General features: G+C 45.1%; 1 protein-coding gene across 6 annotated transcripts in view; it reads left to right on the plus strand.

Moving 5' to 3' along the window:
* Positions 1 to 604: 604 nt before the first annotated feature.
* Positions 605 to 21,544, plus strand: part of SYNE3 (spectrin repeat containing nuclear envelope family member 3) — a 72,289-nt gene continuing 51,349 nt past the window's right edge. For 5 of the 6 annotated variants that reach the window (XR_010793180.1, XM_066607495.1, XM_066607497.1 and 2 more), the window contains exon 1: positions 605 to 686. The gene's annotated coding sequence lies outside the window, so the exon portion shown is untranslated. Of the gene's footprint in view, positions 687 to 11,917; positions 11,997 to 21,544 lie in introns of those variants that run through there. The other variant, XM_066607496.1, reaches the window with a different exon arrangement.

Raw genomic sequence — 21,544 nt, forward strand, 5'->3', positions numbered from 1 at the left:
CACACTAGCACGGACTTTGAATAGTTTGAGGGGAAAAAACCCAAAAAGAACAGTTCATGCGTTATTACGCTCCGTAGTGGTGAGAGTAGTTGTGCATACACCTATCTGAAGAAGCCCATCTCATAATGCCATGCCCTGTGGGTAGGCTATGCCATCTCAGACCCCTGGCACCTCCACGGATTCCGAGAATGAAGGGGCTGCACTGCTGTAGGTGGAAAAGTTGTGCAGTATTCTATTAAACTTTATTTCAATTTCTCACCATTTCAAGAAGTCTGCTTGCTGTCAGTGAATGGGAACATTCTAGTTTAATTCTAGAGGCAGGTGGCGGCCCCTGATCACGACCCTCTCGCAGACCCCGCACAGTGCAGGCAATGCTCTGTGAGCTAAATCCAGTCGTGTGTACAACAAAGCCCAACAATAGCTCGGCTTAATAATACACTGCGGCGTGCTGTAATCTGCAGGACTCCGGCGAACAGACCCAAGTTATTCCACAAACAGGGCATAATAACAACAATAGAGTATAATAGCCAGCTGGCATCACGTGACGCGCATCTCCTGCCCGCCGCTGCCCGCTGGCGCCGTGCCCTTATATAGCAGTCACCGCCTCAGTGTCAGGAGGACGGGAGGTTCCTGTCTGCGCCGCCGCTCAAATCCGGTCCGTGCTGCAGCGAACCCGGAGCCTCCAGGTATGCAGGACGGGGACTGCGGGGTGCTGGAGGGACAGTGCTGCATAGTGCTGCGGGATATAGAGGGGTACTGATACATGGGGTGTAATATACAGTATGCTGGGTGACTGTAGTACATGTCTTGTACACTGCTGGGGCAATATGATGACTATAGGTTGGGTACAATACGGGGCTGACGTACTGGATGTAATGTACTAGGGGTGTGTGGGTCTATGGGGTGTACTGGGGCTATATAGTACAGGTGTAAGTAGGAGGTATGGGGTGCACTGGGGCTATATAGTACAGGTGTGAGTAGGAGGTATGGTGTGTACTGGGCTTTACTACAGGTATGACACTGTAATGTGTGATCTATGGGGTGTACTTAGCCTGAGTACCCTTTGTACACCCATACAGCCTATAGTACTGGTATATATAAGATGTATGAGGCTTGCTGGGGCTTAGTACAGCTATATGTAGGATGTATGGGGTGTACTGCAACTGAAAGTGTACAGAGTATACTCACTGTGGTACAGGCGTATGGGAGAATAGGGTGTGCTGAAGCTGTAGTACAGTTATGTGTAGGATGTATGGGGTGTGTTGAGGCTGCAGTACAGTCATATATAAGGTGTATTGACACAAGTACAGTCATATATAGGGTTATGAGGTGTATAGAGACTAGTACAGTCATGTATAAGGTCTATGGGGGTTATAGAGACTAGTACAGCCATATATAAGGTGTATGGGATGTACTGAAGCTTTAGAACAGTTCTATGTAGGATGTATGGAGTGTATTGAGGCTTTAGTACAGTCATATATATATGTAGGGTGTATGGGGTGTATTGAGGCTGTAGCACAACCATATATAAGGTGTATGCGGTGTATTGAGGGTTTAGAACAGTCATATGTAGGGTAGATGGGGTGTACTGAAGTTGTAGTACAGTTATATGTAGGGTGGATGGGATATACGGAGGCTGTAATACAAACATATGTAGGGTGTATTGAAGCTGAAAGTTTATAAAGTATACTCACAGTGTGGTACAGGTATATGGGAAGTATAGGGTATACTGAGGGTGAAATATAGCTATATATAGGATGTGCTGTGACTGTAATACAGGTACATAGGTGTGCTGAAGCTGTAATACATGTATATTTGGCGTGTGCTGGGCTGTACCGTAGTACATGTATTCATAGACTGTAATTGGGGTAATATACAGGGTGTAATTGGGTCACTGGACTGGATACTTTGCCCTTTATAGGACCTTTATCCAGAATAAGTCCTGTACTTATATTCACAATGAGGAAAAAAATTGAACTTTTTTCTAAACAGTGTTACAGTTTGAATCTGCTGCAGAACCTCTTCATCCAACTGAACCCTGCACTAATATGTGATCTCCCTGGCATCAGGACCTGAGCACCAGGGTTAATATTTTATTGTGCTTTAATATTTAATTGTCTTATTCAGGTCATGCAACTTTACGGGAGGGGGGCGGCTCTCATGTCTGTGGGGTACAGGGGTGCACTAAGTTGTTGAGTACTTGTGAAGTTGCAGCGAGTTGTGCGTAGTTGTAGCCTGACTGCAGCGGGACATTGTGGCTTTGTGGTGATGTGGAGGAATCCAGCTGTCTGCTCACACCCCTCCACTTTAAATAGAGACGCGAATTGTCTGCCATGCTGTGGGCAAAATAAGCAGCATTCCTGAGTGTCATGTCAGCTGAGAGTTGTGCTCCTGCTTTTGTTTGAGGAGAGAGCAATTTGTAGAACTACACAGGATTGCAGATCCAAAGTAACCCAATATCTGTGCAACTCAGTCCACGCAATTCTTCATCAGTGCCAATAGGGGCAAGAGGAAATGGCCATGGAAGTAGTTAGTCCGTACCTGTCCCACCCTAGGAAGTGACACAAGGACTTGTAGTTCTATGCAAGATGTAACTACTGTATATATGATGAATTGTATTAAGGATGATTCAGTGCAGGCATGACAATTCCAGTGAGTCACTGGAGCCTCTGTGATTGGGTGTAAGGTCTTTGGAGGCTATTAGAATTTTTATTAACTATGCATTAAACTGGGTTGTCCACTTGTTTGGAGCAGGTTGATCAACGATGTATGTGCTGGAGCTTTGCTTTTGGTCCAATGAATTGTGTGTGGGAGGGCTGTGGGTGGCTAATTAAGATGATCAGTCTACTCATGCTCAAAACAAATTATTTTAACACCATAGTAGTAGTCAGACCCCAGGAGCCCAGAGGTTATTGCACCCCGACATCTGCTTTTTAAGGCTTTTAGTACTCTTTATTAGTAAATCATTGGTTTTCTGCCCATGGACATCAGAAAATCTTTATTGTGGTGCTGATGATGAGTGTTACTTCTATGTCTAGGCTACAAATTGCTAAAAAAAAAGGGATTGAATCCATAAGGTCAAATGTTATATGGGAGAGATATAGGTATCTTAGAGAGATGATATACTATCAGCAGGTCACTATCAGCAGCCACCATTGTGTAGAGTCTTTGTAGATAAAGATGCATTGATCTCTGCTCCTCTCCAAGGCTCATTGTTCTGCAGCAGCTAAGTGAGGGATTTGTTATAAGACCTTCCTAGTGACCCTTTAGCATGTATTGGGGCCCTCGGCTCTTTCCTTCTATGACCCGCAACTTGGAAGAGGGAATCCGCTACCCACACATTTTACAGGTATCTAAAATACCATAAAGCACTTAGTGGCACCCGTCCTAATGAAAAGTATGCTAGATGCAGTGGGCGCCCTTGCTCTCACGACTTCTGCAGAAGCTGCATTCTTGGTATTTTTACTTTTGCTGGACAGTGGCTTGTGCTCCAACACTTCATATCCGCTGTGAGTCCCTAGCGTTAAAGGGGTTATACGGTTACATCCCTTTAATACGAGAGCTGTCTATAGTAAAATAATGAAGAGAGCTATATTTACCCCTCAGCTCCGCTGTGGTCCCAATGCTTGCTGTGACAGCCGTTGTCACTAGAAGTCTGGTGACTGCTGCAGCGTCCCCGCTCGTTCTCCTGAGTCACAACCTGTCTTGTACTCCAGTCACATCCAGAGCAGCATTGCTAATTCTGCTGGCTTGCTCTTTCCACAGAGCATTGTATGAGCCAGCAGAATTCTTGAATGCAGATCTGGTAGGCACTGGAATGGGGGCATTTATTGTTATTTGTCATCATCTACCCATATTTATAAATAGATGCTGAGTGATACAATTAGTGCATGAGATAGTTACAGTCTGGATAGTTTGTGTTCATTTTGTATCATCTGCCCCTCTGCCTGCTCGGAGGCTTCTGGTTAGTTATAAAGTAAGACGCTCCATTCATCCACACTGCATATTAATCACTACAGAAACCGAAAAATACCAAAAAGAAGCACGAGTTCCCAGAAACAAAAGTCTTTTCATCTCTGTCAACGACTGACGCCTTGGACTGAACCACTGGGGTTAATGGGGGGATCCCACTTGTGAAATTCTAATCGTTGGATCAAAATGATTTCTAGATAAGTGAAACTAAAAGAATACGGAATTTATTAAGGAAAAACCCTGATCGTCAACCCTTTTAACTCTTTGTATGCCAAGTGTGAACGTTAGAAAGGATGCACAATGGTGCCCGGGATATATCCTCCGCAGAGGACAGCGGCCACCATTGATGAGGTGTGTCACCTTCCAGGGGAGGATGTGTTCTTGCCTAGAGAGAATATGACAGGATGTCAAGTCTGATAGATTTACTTTCAATGTGCTGAAGACTTGGGAGGGGATGAACAAAACAGGTTTAGTAAAGCAGAGGCAGAATAACCTTGTATCACTACTGGGGTTGCTGGTTACAATATGTTAAAGGAACAATAACCCTAAAGTCTATTTGATCTCCATTTCTGTACATATAGATATCACCTATTGTTCCCTGTCATCAGCCATTTCAGATGGAGAGGCTGATTGTATAACAGGTAAATACAGTCTATTGTTCGCTGTTATCATCCATTTTAGGCTGAGTATAGGACAAATTAATGCAACTTATTGCCCCCTGTTACCAACCATTTCCAGCTAGGGAGAGTTTATCAATAGGATGACTGACAGGAAATGTAGGAACCTTCCATGATCATTAGGCCGGGTCCACACTGGGCTGATTTCCAGTGGAATGTCTGCAGCAAGCATTCTGCTGCAGATCAGCCCCAGAAAGCTTGCCTGAAAACTTGCGGATTTTATCGTGAATTCCTGTGTGGAATTCACCCCCTCATTGAGGAGCAGTGAATTCTGCAGTGGAGACAGCGATAAAATTGACATGCTTCGAAACTGAATTCTGCACTGCAAGTCAATTTCCGCACGGGTTTTGTTCGTGTTATTTCCGCAGCATGTGGTCCGCACGAAAGTTTCACCCTGTGTGAACCTCACCTTAGGGTTCTTTCATACAAGCCAATTATCATTTAAGCAAGTGAGTGACATCACCACAAACTTGTTCGCACTCGTGCAGCCTGTTTAGACAGACATAAGCATCGTTGGCTCATTCAAACGAGAATCGTTCAGTCGCTGTATAAGGATCAGCCCTATTCTCATTTGCACAAGGAAAGACTAGAAGCAATGGGATGAAACTGAAAGGGAGGAGAAACAATTTAGATATCAGAAAAAACTTTCTGACAGTGAGGGTGATCAGTGAGTGGAACAGGTTACCACGGGAGGTGGTGAGTTCTCCTTCAATGGAAGTGTTCAAACAAAGGCTGGACAAATATCTGTCTGGGATGATTTAAGGCCCATTTATACGCAACGATTATCGCTCAAAAACCGCCTTTTGAGCGATAATCGTTGTGTGTAACTGCACTTACATCTTGCAGTTTTCGTTACCCTGTCGCTCATCGTTGTGTTTCAGCGTGCTGAAAGACAACGATGAGTCTTATCAGGGATTCACAGCGGGATACAGTTGATACTATTGTTTCATCTGTATCCTGCTCCCTGATCACAGGCGGGGTATGAAGAACAGAATGGTCCAGCTGTGTTCTCCATACCCGGCATGGAGTGCTCGGCTGTATAACAGCCAGGGGCTCCGTGCAGAAAGCATCTGGATGTAGAAGACAAGCGGGGACACCCCGCTTGTCTTCTGCATCCTCTGCACGGAGCGCTCGGCTGTGACAGCCGGGCGCACGGAGCGGAAACAGCTGTATGCGGGGAATACCCCGCTTGTCCTCTGCATCCGGCGCATGAAGCGGGTAAACAGCTGTATGCAGAAGACAAACGAGGACACCCCGCTTGTCTTCTGCATCCTCCGCTGGCATTGCAAGGTGATCGCTCATCTTGAGCGATCATCTTGCGCTGTAAATGACACAACGATGATTGCTCAAAAGTCGCTTAATAGACATCTTTTGAGCGATTATCGTTGTGTCTAAATGGGCCTTTAGTGATCCTGCTTTCCCAAACTACCATTTGTCCAAGGAAAGACTAGAAGCAATAGGATGAAACTGAAAGGGAGGAGACACAGATTAGATATTAGAAAAAACTTTCTGACAGTGAGGGTGATCAACGAGTGGAACAGGTTACCACGGAAGGTGGTGAGTTCTCCTTCAATGCACTGAATCCTACACTGAGCAGGAGGTTGGACCTGATGACCCTGGAGGTTCCTTCCAGCTCTACCATTCTATGATTCTATGACTGAATGACCGCTGTTTAAACCGGACGATAAGTGAATGAGCCAACGATGATTTTTACACTTGCATAAAATGAATGGAAAGTGAACAATTATTCTTCGTCATTTAGCCATTGGCTGCGTTTAGACCGAATAATTATCATTCACTTTCACTCGTTTGAACGATTTTTTTTAATGAATAATTGTGCCATCTAAAAGCACCTCTGCTTTATGTCACATGTTGTGGGACCCTCCAGAGCCATTTCCATCCATAGGTGTGACTGATATCAGCTGCACTTCTTATAATACTGCATTACTATCTTTAGTTACCTTTAAGGCCAGAGGCGTAACTTGAAGCTCCTGGGCCCCAATGCAAAACGGGGCCCCAACTATAATGCTTTATCCATAGTACTGGGCTCTCTATATGGAGAAGAGAGGCCTTATGGACCCCCTAAGGCTCCTGGGCCCAGGTGCAACTGCATCCCCTGCACCCTCTATAGTTACGCCCCTGTTTAAGGCCTCACTCACACGAGCGTATTATGTGCATATTGTTAGTGCATATAACACACAGTACTAAAAGCTTATTGATTTACATTGGGCCATTCAGACCTGCATTTTTGACACGTGCGTATTTGCAGGTGAAAAAAATAACGCAGCATGTCCTATTTTGTTTTGTGCTACGTGTCATTATAATCTATGGGGGCAGTAAATATACTTGTTCCATTCGCTCCATACTGCACATTTGTTTTCACAATATATTCCTTCTGGAGTATTTGACTTACAGTAACATCATGGTGCATTATTATGGAAACGCTAAATAAACCGTCTGTTTTTGCCTTTTATTCCAGTCTTATTAGACACACAGATAGCGCCAAGCTGTGTCGCGGTCTGTATTATGCCTCTTGTGCCTGCCCTGATTGCAGGTGAATTAATAATTCATGTGCATTTAATTAGCCATGTAGGTAGCAGCTGTCACCTCTCAGATCCCTTCACAACATAATGAGCACCATCTGAACTGCGTTCACAAGACGAGTCACATGATTATAGCGTGCAAACAATGGCCGTGAAATTGTCATTTATTCAACTGCCAATGGCCATAGATTCCAGCGTAGTTTATATAGCTGGTAAAACAGCCTGTTATTAAAGGAGCAGTAAAAGTATGTAAACACTATTATTATTTTAAATAATCTAGTGTTCCTGTAGATAATGATATAGGTGATAAGATGCCACTGATTGGCTTGCCACTTTCCAAAATGTTCAGATTGGTATTTAACAGGGAGAAAAATGGGCAAGAAAAATAAAATACGAACCACATACAGAATGGAAGGATTAGGGCTAAGCAGCAGCAGTGCAAAAGACTTGGGTATACTAATAGATCACAGACTGAACATGAGGCAAGAGGGTGATGCAGCAGAAAAAAAAGGCGAACACAATTCTGGGATGTATTAAGAGAAGCATACAGTCTAGATCACGTGAGGTAATTATCCCCCTTTACTCTTTCTTAGGGCTTTTTCACACTAGTGTATATCGGCCGCCATTTTCACGGCCGGCCAATATATGCTACGATCTGATGCAATGGATTCCAATTCATCAGATCACATGGCCGTATTCCCGGAGCATAAAAGTGCCCAGCCGGGCCAATATAGTGCCGACAATTTTACGCTGGGCCAAAAAGATAGTCCTGGAACTATCTTTCTGGCCGGAATATGTCGACCACTGCATGGGCTCTTATGGGAGCCAATGACAGCGTCCGGAAAAGGGAGGTGGGAAGTAGTTTAGCAGTGTGACTTCTAAACTCCCTCCCTCTTCTCTCCTCCGCTCCGATTGTTTGCTGTGGGAGGGGGCGGAGCTGAGCTTCACTCCGTCCCCTCTCATTGCTGGCAGTGGACAAGGGGTGGGTGCTTAGCTCTGCCCCCATCCCGCCCACTCCCACTGCAAACAGCCGGAGGGAAGGAAAGAGGAGGTAAGCCAGCGAGAGGGAGGGAAGGGGAGGCAACGGCATTGCGGCCTCTGAGTATATGCGCCAAAGCCCATGCCATCTGAATTGGCACACGATCATTAGATTTGTGCACCCGTTCACACGTCTTTATGGCGCCCGCGGGCGCTCGTAAAAACGCCCACGGTCATGTGAAAGAGGCCTTAGTCATATCCCATCTGGAATACTGTGTGCAGTTCTAGGCACCCCAATTTAAAAAAGACATAGACAAACTGGAGGAAGTTCAGAGAAGAGTTACCAGGATGGTGAGCGGTCTGCAAATCATGTCCTATGAAGAACAGTTAGAGGATCTGGGAATGTTTAGCTTGTAAAAAAGAAGGCTGAGAGGAGACTTAATAGCGGTCTACAAATATCTGAAGGGCTGTCACACTGCAGAGGGATCATCCCTAGTCTCATTTGTACAAGGAAAGACTAGAAGCCATGGGATGAAACAGAAAGGGAGGAGGCACGGATTCGATATTAGAAAAAACTTTCTGACAGTGAGGGTGATCAATGAGTGGAACAGGTTACCACGGGACATGGTGAGTTCTCCTTTAATGGAAGTCTTCAGACAAAGGCTGGACAAATATCTGTCTGGGATGATTTAGTGAATCCTGCAGTGAGCAGGGAGGTGGATCAGATGACCCTGGAGGTCCCTTCCAACTCTACTATTGTATGATTCTAATATAACCTAAGAGATATTTTATGGCAGGAGGAAATAGAATAAGGCTTTGTTCACCACGAAAATCCAGCTCACAATAGCACTGCATGTATTACAGTCAATGGGTTCTGTCCAGTGTTGTTCGAGTCCAACATTTCTGCTTTTGCCATTGTTCGGCTCTTAGGACAATGCTGAACAATGGAAAATAAAAACGCAATTGAGAGCAATCCCTAAAGCTGGGGTCATTTAAACCTCCTGCTGATGAAGGTGGTTTGGCTCTTTGCAATTATGTGTTATTATTATGCATCACAACTTGTGCCTGTAATACAGAAGTGTGTCACACCTCATCCATTATGCCCAAACTGATACTCGAAGCCTGGATTAGGAGACCCGTCGTCAAGCCAGGACACACTTCCCTATTACAAATGCAAAACAGCGACTAAAACACAGTATTGTGCTCCTTGCCATAGGGTACTTTTACATGGACCGACTACCAGCCAACAAAATCACTCAAATGAGCGATTTTGACTAATAGTCATTTTGTGTAAAAGCGGCGGTACTGAATGAGAAATTGCTGATTAGCTGCTAGTCTCTTCGTTTCAGCTCACTGAAAGGAACCGTCTAATGAGCAGCTTGTCACTCAGTATAAACAGGCTGTTGTTGATCTATAAACAACTGCCTGTTCGCTGTGAATGGAGGCGGCTGGCAGGAAGAGATCTCCAGCGCATGCTGCCTCTATTCTCGGAACAATTATCGTTGCTGTGTCAAATCACAGCAGCTACGGTACAGTTATCTCATGCAAAAGTACCCCTAGGCTACCTTCACACATGCAGAATTAAGGGCAAAAACACATGGGCGTATGCGCAACTACGTTCGCTGCTACGGAGCACGCCATTCGAACTCCACGCTATAGTGCACAAGTTTGAAAAAAAGTGTAGGAAGATAGGTCCTGCCCTTTCTACATGCAAGAAAGTCCTATCTGGTCTCGCCCGTACAATTAATGAGTGAGAATACCGCTAATGAAAATGAAACCATTGAAATCAATGGTTGTTTCGTCCAATCACGCCCATATGAAGAAGCCCTAAGCCAAGTAAATCTCCTTCACACAATGCAGATTTCTTCTTCTGCAGAAACGCAGAAATGTAAAAACCGCAGTGGATTACGAATCTACAGCATGTCCATTTATGTTGTGGAAATGTAGATCAATGGAGAACATAAAAACTGCACCAAAATCCGCAAATACACTTTTGTTGGTGATTTTGAAGCATTTCTGAACGGTGTGAACCAGGGGCGTAACTAAAGGCTCAGGGGCCCGGATGCAAAAGGTGAGCTAGGGCCCCCCTCTATCTGTATCTGTACCTGTACCCATACCTAAGCCATGCTGCACAGAGACATAACTTGAAGCTTCTGGGCCCCAATGCAAAATCTGTAACAGGGTCTCCAACTATAATGCTTTATTCATAGTACTGGGTTCCCTATATGGAGAAGAGAGGCCTTATGGGCCCCCTAAGGCTCCTGGGCCCGGGTGCAACCGCATCCCCTGCACCCCCTATAGTTACGCCCCTGGTGTGAACTCCAACTATCACAGCACAGAAACAGCACTTTCTGTAAAAAAAAAAAAAACGCACATGAAAACCGGATACATCTATTAAATCACAGCAAATTCTGCAGCAGACTTTACACGGCTCGGACGTCATGTGTGAAGGTGGCCTTAGGGCCTTTTCATACAGTCGGAATATTTCTCCTGCGATGCAGTAGAATTTTCTGTTGCAGAATTCCGCATCAGAATCCGTGTGGAGCCGTGCTGGTTTTGGTGCCAAATTTACATGACTTGTAGTGCGGAATATATAAAAGGGGCCTTGATTAGCTCTCTTGTCATGTATGGTTGCCAAGGATGTAACTGGAGGCTCCCAACTTTCATTCTACACCAGGCCCCACCTGTCATGTGCCATTTATAATATCGGTGTCTTTGTATGTGGCAAGGGGTCCTTCGGTGCCCCTTTGATTCCAAGTCCTAGTGTGACTACTTCCTCTGCACCCTCTCTAACTGCACCCCTCAGGATGGTTATGACAATATAGAAGAGTGGAGAGAAAGTTCTATTGTTTCTTCCCATGTGGGAAAATGGGAAAAGTTGCAGATCAGGACTGGCAAATCCATAGTACCCAGTGCGCCCAGAGAATCGCGGGTGGCGCCTAAGTTTTTAAACTTTTTTTCTATTGCATTTTCTACTGAGTGTGAAAGCTGCCTGACAACTAAAAACTTCAAACTAGTTCCTGTAATCAGCTGCAGTTTGTCTGCGCTTGTGCTGGATAATATGAGCCGAGGATCTGTCAATGATACAGTATCTACAGCTAAAAATGTAGCAGCTGTCATGAGAATCAATCGTTGGGGGGCTTGTCTGTTCTTGGTCAGAAGACCCAGCATGTAGTAGTCTCTAGTCTGATCTGTACACGTCTTTATTGGTGACTGGTCCTTAATATTGCGTACTGTCTCTTTAAAACCAGCGCAGTGAGCGAGTTGGCAGACTGCGATGTTTTTGTCTGGGACTGTGGCGGTTGTCCTTTTAATGTGGGTTTTTGTGGGAGGTTTGGTATTTCATCTGCTGGCATCATCCACCATGCCCAAAATGCCACAGGAACTCCCTAACTGCTGGGAGGGTTTATTGGCTTCGGCTACTTCATTGTTCTGTAGAAAGAAAAAAGTTGTAAAAAAAAAAATTGCCCGTGAACATTTTGAGGGTTAATTTTGTATTTACATTCTTTTTTTACATTGCGTTAGTCATTTTACGAGGGACGTGCCTGGAATACTTGCACACAGCCATGTATAATGTGATTTCATTGATGAGCAATTAAATTCTACATCATGTTTATCAACATTTCTCGGACCCAACCCCTCCCTGGCCCCTCCCCTTCCACTGTCCCCTCCCTCTCTATGTATTTTGCATTTTACATTCATGTTAATCAAATAACAACAAAAAAAGTCACCAAATTTTAGAGGAGAGGAACAAACGGAAAATGTAATCCTGTCTGCAGAGGACGGCGGTGCACAGAGGGTGCGAGGAGGGAGGGCGCCGCTGCTGGTATGTGCATGTGTGAGCTGGAATTTGGAAATTGGACAGATGATCTGGATTTTGCATGGGGGGGGGGGGCTGTAGGGAAGAGTATGGAATTATAGAATTCTGTAACACTTTTTTTTACTATATTTTGACACTAAACAATATACATTTTTTGTGTATTTATTTATTTTATTGTGCGTGCGCAAAAAGAACTATAAGGCCAGGCTCACTTGGCTGTTCAGAACTGTGCGTCACACACGAGTCACACGCGCACGAGAAGGCAGCAAGTACGCAATGACATGCGTACATACTGTATGCCGCAATCCCCATCTTAAAATGTATGTGTGCGTAATACACGCCAAAAGAGAACGCACGCAAAAGTAATACACGCAAAAAAAATTGCAGGTATGACTGGCCCAATAAAAATGAATTGGTAATTGGTATTGCCTGTTGTATGCTGACAATACACCCTTGTGAGACCGCCCTAAAGTACATCGATTATATGCAGCGCTCATTACGCAAAAATGCATGCAAATACGCTTACAATCGTAAGGCCGGCTTCACACGGGCATAAGCACACTTATGCGTGCACATTTGTGTGATGAGCGTTGCGTTTTTGCGTCCGCCTCTGCGGGCTTTCATGTATTTTTTGCGCGTGCATATCTGTGCCCGCAAAAAAGCCTGTAACCATGCTCCTATTGATTGCAATGGGCATTTAGTGTAATTAGTTCAATATGCGCAGTGCACAGAAACATAGAGCACGCTGCATATTTGTTTGCACGAACGGAATGTGTGCGCAAAATATGTGCATGAACCCTTTTTAATGGGTTGTATTCACTGCGTACCGCGCGCACAATTTTTGATGTGGAAATCCATGCATTATTATACTTGTGGCTGTGTGATATTATAATATTTACATCTATTTCCATGACGATAAATGTTTCTCTGAGTAACACAGGAAGTGGGTTCATACGAATCTACGAGGCTCGCGCTCAGCAGTGTTACACGTGGTATCTGCGGCCTGTAGATAAAGGATTTAGTTTGGCTTCTTGAAAGCAACCTAATTTGCGCCTTCACATGTACTGGACTTTTTCCGCAATTATGCAGAATTCCCGTCATACAGAAAAACCCTCATGTCTCAATCCGTATCTGGAATGCAGATTTTGGTGTGGATTCTGACAGTGGGATATTCTGAAGCATCATTCGGAATATTCTGGTACATTTGGAACACACTGATTTGCACATGCATAAAGTACAGTAAAGCACGCACTTGTGTACGCAAATACGCAACGCTCATTGCACAAGCACGCTTGTAAATCTACTTATGACCGTGTGCAACCAGCCTCAGGCCTTAAACACATGGGCATGATCTTGTCCCATAATGCAGCCGTAATAATCGCGGCCGCGTAACAGGACAAAACCAAACCGTAGATCTCAATGGTTTCATTTTCACTGGCAGTATTCTGGCCCATTAATAATATTGGCGATAAAGATGGACAGGGCCGGACCCAGAGGCGTAACTTGAAGCTCCTGGGCCCTGATGCAAAACCTGTAACAGGGCCCCCAACTATAATGCTTTATTCATAGTACTGGGCTCCCTATATGGAGAAGAGAGGCCTTATGGGCCCCCTAAGGCTCCTGGGCCCGGGTGCAACCGAATCCCCTGCATCCTCTATAGTTACGCCTAGTCCGGACCTATCTTTTATTCAAACTTGCGCAGAATAGTGCAGAGTTTGAAAGGTAAAAAAAAAGATTTTTACCTAATTCATGCGCAACTACGTTCTGTAGCGGCAAGCATAGTTGTGCTAAAGCCCGTGTGAAGAAGTCCTTAGTTCGTTTTCAAAGGACTGTATTTTCGTGTGCTTTTGCGCACGTAAAATATACATGTGTATTATGCAGAGAATAGAACCTATTAATGTCAATGGGTTCATTCTCATGAGTGTGTTTTGCACCCATTTTATGTGCATGCGCAAAAATAGGTCCTGCTCTACTTTTCTGCGTATTTACACACCAAAGGCCCCATAGAATTCCTTGGGAGGTGCACAAATACGCTCTAAATATATGCACAAATGCGCAATACGCTGCACAATTCCATGAAATACAAAACACATCGGGGCCTTATTAGGCTGAATGGCCTTTTAAACCCACGGAAGGGGTTTGTCACGCTTGCGTATGAACTGGCCCTTCGTGCTCAGAAATACAGTACTATGTACTGATACACTTGCAAATCTACCTCATCAAACCTCGCTGTGCTGAGGCGAGTCTGTTTGAGCAGACGCTCATCTGAAGCCGCCTTAGGGTGCCTACCCACTAGCGATATATTTTCTTGCGTTGCGAGAGCGAGTGTCTCGCAGCGCAGATAAAACTGCAATATCGCTCAGCGCCGCAGGGATGAAGGAATCCTCTGCCATAGCTGTGACAGCTGTGGCAGAAGTCCTCGGTGGAGTCATGTAGCTTGTGTTATGTGATCACTGGCATTAGATGCTGTAGCAAGTATGCACTTTCTTAGCTGTCTGATAGGAGTCTTCTGTCTACACTGAATAGCTTGTATAGAGTTTCCCCCATTGGCATATCATTGGTCTGGGGCTCTATCCACTATGATGATGATTAACCATTCAGCCATTGCCGACTCTGGGTCACCTTATGGATCAACTCTCGCCTGGTCCATCAAGGACAGCTTTTTTTAACTGGCAAATAGTCATGCCAGTGTCTGCCATGATTGTGTCTAACCACCGAATTATCCACTAAAGTGGCAAGTAAATACTAGAAGACAACTATCCGCTCTGTCTGTATGGACCCTTCTAACCTTCTCAGTTACTAAGTATCTGGCCGGGCTTCTGTGTGACAGTTAATTATTACTATGAGATGAATACTAGCTCTGATAAGTCCTCGTTAAGTGTACCGCTCTGTCATTTACTTTACTGTCCAGCCGACTGGTAAATCTTCTCCCGTACGTTCTGGAATCAAAGTCTGCAGATCATTTTACAGCTGGAGAGCTGAATATCTCCCGGGCAAAAGACATACTCAGTAGTGCTTACCTTTCAGCACTTCCACATTAAAAGTTGAGTAGCTTCATTAATACATGACATCATTCATATTGTACTGCGTTGTATTTTGTATTATACTCCAGAACTGCAATCGCTATTCTGCTGCTGGAGTCACTGTGTACATACATTACATTACTTATCCTGTACTGATCCTGAGTTACATCCTGTATTACACTGCAGAGCTGCACTCACTATTCTGCTGGTGGAGTCACTGTGTACATACATTACTTATCCTGTACTGATCCTGAGTTACATCCTGTATTATACTCAAGAGCTGTACTCACTATTCTGCTGGTGGAGTCACTGTGTACATACATTACATTACTTATCCTGTACTGATCCTGAGTTACATCCTTTATTATACTCCAGTGCTGCACTCACTATTCTGCTGCTGGAGTCACTGTGTACATACATTACATTACTTACATTAAATGACATCATTGAATGGCTGCTATTGGTTAAGCGAGTGCCAGCTTTCGTTGGATGACGTGGCACTCGATTAAACCAATCAGAGCATTAGTTTGCTGGAGGCGGGGTATTCAAGCCTTGCTACCAGAAAGAACTGCTCTGTCGGTGGGCAGGAGGACACGGAACCCTGCAGCAGCGCCAGAGACCAATGCGAGGGACCCGAATGCTGGCTGCTAGGTGAGTATTGTTTTTGGTTTTTTTTACATGCCGTGTAGCTAGGGCTTATTTTCAGGGGAGGGCTTATATATTTATATTTGAGGCCAGTTTCACATAGGTGTATGCATATTTGCGGGTGCATGAGCATTTTTGCAGAATGAACATTGCGTTTTTTAACACGCGTCAGTGTATTTTACTGTACTTTTTGTACACTCAAGGCATGTATATTTTTGCACGCCAAAAAAAACACACACCAATGCTCCCAGCCCTTGAAATGGTTAATTAGTCTAATGAGTTCAGGATGTGGTCTCCTTCCTGCACCATTACGCAGTGTTCCACTGATCTCCAAGTGTATTGCACGTGCATTTGCACATCCCAATTGACTTCTATGGGGATTTTTGATGCAAAATGCGCAGGAAGTAGAGTGTGCTGCGTCTTTTTTTGTGCCACAGAAATGCACAGGAAAAATATGTGCATGTAAACGAATCTATTGAAATCAATGTGTTCTATTCACTGTGTATTGTATTGCGCACGCAGATTTTGCACGTTCAAATACGCCCATGTGAAGCCGGCCTTACTCAGGATCTGTACATGATAAGTTATTTCCTCAGAAGGGATTGATTCAGCAAACACCCTGTAAGTGCGCTGTCAGCGGTCTGACCTCTGTGGACCATACACTGAGTAATTCCGCAGAACACACCTGGCGGGGACTCCTTTCATGCTGTGCTACAGCAGGTGATAGTCTGATATAAATATAAAGGGGTGGGCAGTGGGGTGTACCCAGGGTGTACCCGTTATGTATGCCTTGTGTGTGGCTGTTGCATGTGCTTTGTGCATCTAAAAGGTGTGAGGAAACTTATAACGCCATCCATGCTACTCTGGGAAATATGCAAATAGAAAGATGCAACAATGCCTCTACAGCACCACCTATTGGAAGGCAGCATTCCTGCACTGATGAGGGGCAGTCATTCCAAGACGCTGTCCGTGTATAATTTCTGGCTTTGGCTTACAATTCCCAGTCATTGTTACAAGACTTGTTCAAAAGGTCTAACATTGACTTGCAGGAATGCTGCCTTCCAATAGGTGGCGCTGCACAGGTGTTGTTCTATTGTGTGTATTATGTATGCAGTTTTATACCTTTATTGTATGCCTTGTTTATCTATGTCTGGGCGTCTGCACTCAGCAAACATGAGCAGGTGCTGGTACCCACTGTTCCTGGGGGGTGCCCGCACAGGGGTAGGATTGATCCGATCCTCTTTCTTTGAAATCAGCTGTATCCATGTCTTTAAGAAGCGGATACAACTGATGATGACAGCAGCACTGCAGGATGCTAAACACTTTGGCCAAGGCAGAGGATGAAAAACTCTGTGGGAGCATGATGGAAGTGAATTCATTATTTTTTGACAGGGCATGGTGGGGCTTTAATAATTGCCCAGTGGCACAGTGGGACCTATAAGTGACTTAAGGGAACACAGTGGGGCCTTACTATTTGCTCAGGAAGCACAGTGGGGCCTTACTAGTTGCTCACGGGGTACAGTGGGGTCTTAAGCTCTCTTTCGCATGGGCGACAGTGATCTCATCGTGAGAAAATTGCAGCAATATCGCAGGTGTGTTCTGTGCGATATCGCGATTTTCGCTCTTTTGCCAAGATTTCCAGATTTTACTTGTCTGTAGTCTTCAGCCAGTGCTTCCTGGCCAGGGGATTCAAAAATACCGCCTCCAGAAAGCGCTGGCTCTGATTGGCTGAGTCATGGGGCTCAAGAATCAATCACTGCAGCTCTCGATAAACCAATCACAGCCATTCAATGTGATAGTTGTGATTGGCTCATCAAACGCTGCAGCGATTAGCTGAGCCATGGTGCTCGAGAACCAATCAGAGCCAGCGCTTCCTGGAGGCGGGATTTTTGAACCCCCTGACCAGGAAGTGTTGGCTGAAGACTACAGACAAGTGTTGCGGAGCTTCGGAAGGGGAAGTGCCGTGGAGCAGACAGCGCCTGTTAGGTAATGTATTGTTTTTTTCTAATGTAGCTAGGGGTTACTTAAGGAATAAACAGTAGGACTTCCTACTGTAAAAGCTGCACTGCACGAAAACCATGATTTTGTGCAGTGCAGCACAAAAGAAAGCTCCATAGGGAAACATGGGCTTCAGAGCATCGCAAATCACTGCTGTCTAGAGCATGTCACGATTTTTTTCTTGCATTGCAACAGCCTACAAAACATGGCCAATGTGAAGGAACCCATTGGAAAGCATGGGCTTCACATACATGCGATTTGTAGCACTGTCACATCGCGGGAAAGTTTTGTCACCCGTTTGAAAGCGGCCTAGTTGCTTAGGGGCGCAGTAGACCTGTAAGTGACTCAGAAGCCCCACAGGGCCTATAAATGACTCAGGGCCACAGTGAAGTCTATAAATTACTAAGGGTGCCCAATGTGACTTTATCGCCTAAGGGCCCATGTAAAATTGGGGCCAGCCCTATGTTTTGTACCGTATATGCTGCTTATCTGTTGCATATGATGTGTGTCTGTTACAACATTGTTGTGTTTCTGCGGTGTATATGTTGTGTATCTGTTTTGCACCTGTTGTTTATCTATAGTGTTTGCTTTGTGTGTTACACAAAAATGTTTTGTGCTTTTTCTGGATAAAAGTTTTACGTTTCTTAGGCTGCCTGTCCACAGATGATAAATCGCCCGTGGATCACGCTATGAAAAGCTTTCCATAGGCTAACTATGGAAAGCGCAGCCTGACATCCACAAGTGGAGAATCATAGCGATTCTCCACTCGCGGGATTAAAATCGTGGCATGCTGCGATTTGCAGTGGTTTTCACAGCAAGCTTATCTATTAGATAGGCTCATCGCAGAGACCTGTCAGTGCTCCCCCCTCCTCCCCCGTGGCGGAATATCGCTAGCAATATTCCGTCATGGCCGTGGATACGCAGCCTTAGAGTTTTCGGTGCAGATACCAAATTTGTGCTCAGATTTTGACTGTCACTGCATCCCCCGGGAAGTACTGTTAGACAGGGTTGATTAATGAGGTTCATGGTTTAATGGTCAATATACTGTAACAGGATTGTACGATATTGAATATCCTACTTTCTTATGATGTCTAGAGCCTCATTATCTTCGCTGACAAACACTTTTGGTTGCTGTATTTGGATTCTGCACCCCGAATATAGGTAGAACACTGATTTCTACACAGGAAAATATAACCTTGTAACACAGTGTTATTTTTGTATCTGCCATGTATTTGCTGCGATGTTTGTATCTGCTGTGTATGCTTTGTGTGTCTATTTTGTATCTCTCTTGCTTTGATGGTGTGTGTCTTGTTTATTTGTTGGGTTTCAGTTGTATTTGCCTTATGTATCTGTTTTGTGTTTCTTGTATGTGTTTTCTGCCTGTTGTCTCCTATGCCTTGTGTGTATGTCTTGTTTAGCTGTTGTGTCTCAGCTCTGTTTGCTTTATGTATCTGTTGTGTATTTTGCATCTGTTTTGTATCTTCTTTGTATGTATTTTCTGTATCACAGATGTGTGTTACTTCCTCCAGGGATAGCAATTATGGTGTTAACCAGTCTCACAAGTATGAGCTGTCTGGTCTCACCCACATCCTAGAAAAAGCTGCTGTAATCCCCCTGATTAGGATAAAACCCTAATTGATTCTGTCATAAGAAATGGCGCAGATACTGGGAGGAGGAGGTAATGGAAAATGTACAATATATGCAGGATGAGACAATATGACGACACTAATCTCTGACTTACATTGTTTATGTGCACATTAAGAGCTTTGTTTTTTATCTTTTCTTGAACCATTACAAATTGTGGGCTAAGGAGCGGGCGCAGGCAGATCGTCCAATCACCTTTGGCGTTTGTAATTTGGATTATGTTAGCAGCAGATGGGGTCCAGGCGGTAGTGGGGAGGGGAGTCCAGGCTATGGGGGGTTAGATTTTGTCTTGCAGGAACTTGGTATTACAAAGTTTTTTATGGACAATGACCTTGGTTACAAATTTATAGTTCACCCCACTCTTGCTTTGGGTTTTAGTTTCTCATATCTTCAATATTTCTGTTTGCTGTCAGTGAATGGAACATTCTTATGTACATTCAGACAATTCATACAAAGCGAGTACTTTAGTAAGCAGTGCTGCATCTGTGTCCAGTTGGGGGACAGCTGGCAGGGTTTCTGTGTTGGCCATTTTTAGATACAGAACTAGGGCAGTGACCTGAGTCAGGTGAAGGAAAGCCAAGTAATTACCGTGCCTGTAGCTGCCATGTGTGGGGCCTCCTAAGAATTTGGCTGTAGTGCTTGTTGTTGTACTATCTGGTGGCACATGTCACAGGCTGTTCCGGGTGTGACTGTCGTGTGACGAAACATGTCATCTGACAGCCTGCAGCTGCTGCGGAGCATCATGAGATCCAGACTGGATCCTGCTTAGTGACATTACTGCATAGTAAGATCCTACAGGATAGTAATTGATAGGTCATTCCCCGACAGCTAAGATTGTTCCTCCTGCAGCTGCCCGGCCACGTGTTGCTCTCAGACTTAGATTTTGCAGGATTGTTCTGTAAGGAGGCTATTACATGAGCGCTGCTAATGCTCATGCAGTAACACTAATTGCCGGGCTCCATTTGAACTTGCAAGTGCAGCCTGGCAATTAGGCCTCCTGAAGTGCGCGGGTTTTAGCGCAGAAAATTGTAATTTGCAAACATTAAAACTAGAGATGAGCGAACGTGCTCGGCCACGCCCCTTTTTCGCCCGAATACCGCGATTTCCGAGTACTTCACTACTCGGGTGAAAAGTACTCGGGTGCGCCGGGGGGCGGGGAGAGGCGTGGCGGCGTGGGGGGTAGCAGCGGGGAACAGGGGGGAGCCCTCTCTCTCTCCCTCACCCCCCCACTCCCCGCTGCAACCCCCCGCGCCGCCACGGCGACCCCCGAATTTTTTCGCCCGAGTACGGAAGTACTCGAAAATCGCGGTATTCAGGCGAAAAAGGGGCGTGGCCGAGCACGTTCGCTCATCTCTAATTAAAACCCATCGGTTTCAATGGGTTCCCTCACATTGAGTGTATTTGCGCCCACATTTACGTTGGGCGAACAAATACGCGTCATGCTGTACGAATTTATGGGGCATGTAAATGCGCACTTGGCCCAAACGAAATCGTTCTCTGAACGGCGCAATTTTGCAATGTTAATCAATAACATCGGGGAGTAATTAGGCTGGCCTGCCTGTTCGAACATGGCGCGGTTGTCCTGCGCCGATGTGAACAGGCCCAGAATCGCATAAAAGTACAGTAAGGAAGTGTGGTTACGCTCCCAAGAGGACGTGCTGGTTCTACATTCGGAGCACAATTATGTCATGCTTTCGTAAGCGCAATTACGTCACACTTGTCTGCAGGAAGCCTTGTTGGGAAGATGCATGTGCCAGCAATAGCTGCTAGAACACGTTAGGGATCACACACACGAGCATATGCAATTTTCGTGAGCGAAAATGTCACCATTTTCGCCTGTGTTTGTATATGCGTATTTAATGTGTTCTTGATGAGAATCTTTTTTTTTTTTTTACATGCACTACATCAGTATTCACTGTGTGCAAAAAAACACAAAACCTACATGATGTCAACATTTTTTCCCCCACTAAGTCATGGCAGCGCAGGAGGCGGAGCCTAATAGGCTGAGTTACATGGCAAACATGGAGGCCTTTGTCAGGCTTCTAGCTGTTATAGGAACTCATTGGTACTTTGCGAACACCTTAAGGCCACCCGCAGACGGCCGGGTCGGATCCCGCTGCGAGAATTCTCGCACCAGGACACAACCCGAGCCCCTGCTGGGACCAAGGCGGCGCTCACCTCTCCCGCGGCTCTGGCTCTTTGATGTGCCGGCATGCCGGTGCACGCACAGAGCGAAGCCAGGGT

Source organism: Eleutherodactylus coqui, chromosome 6 (genome assembly GCF_035609145.1).
Source record: "Eleutherodactylus coqui strain aEleCoq1 chromosome 6, aEleCoq1.hap1, whole genome shotgun sequence".
Classification (NCBI taxonomy): domain Eukaryota; kingdom Metazoa; phylum Chordata; class Amphibia; order Anura; family Eleutherodactylidae; genus Eleutherodactylus; species Eleutherodactylus coqui.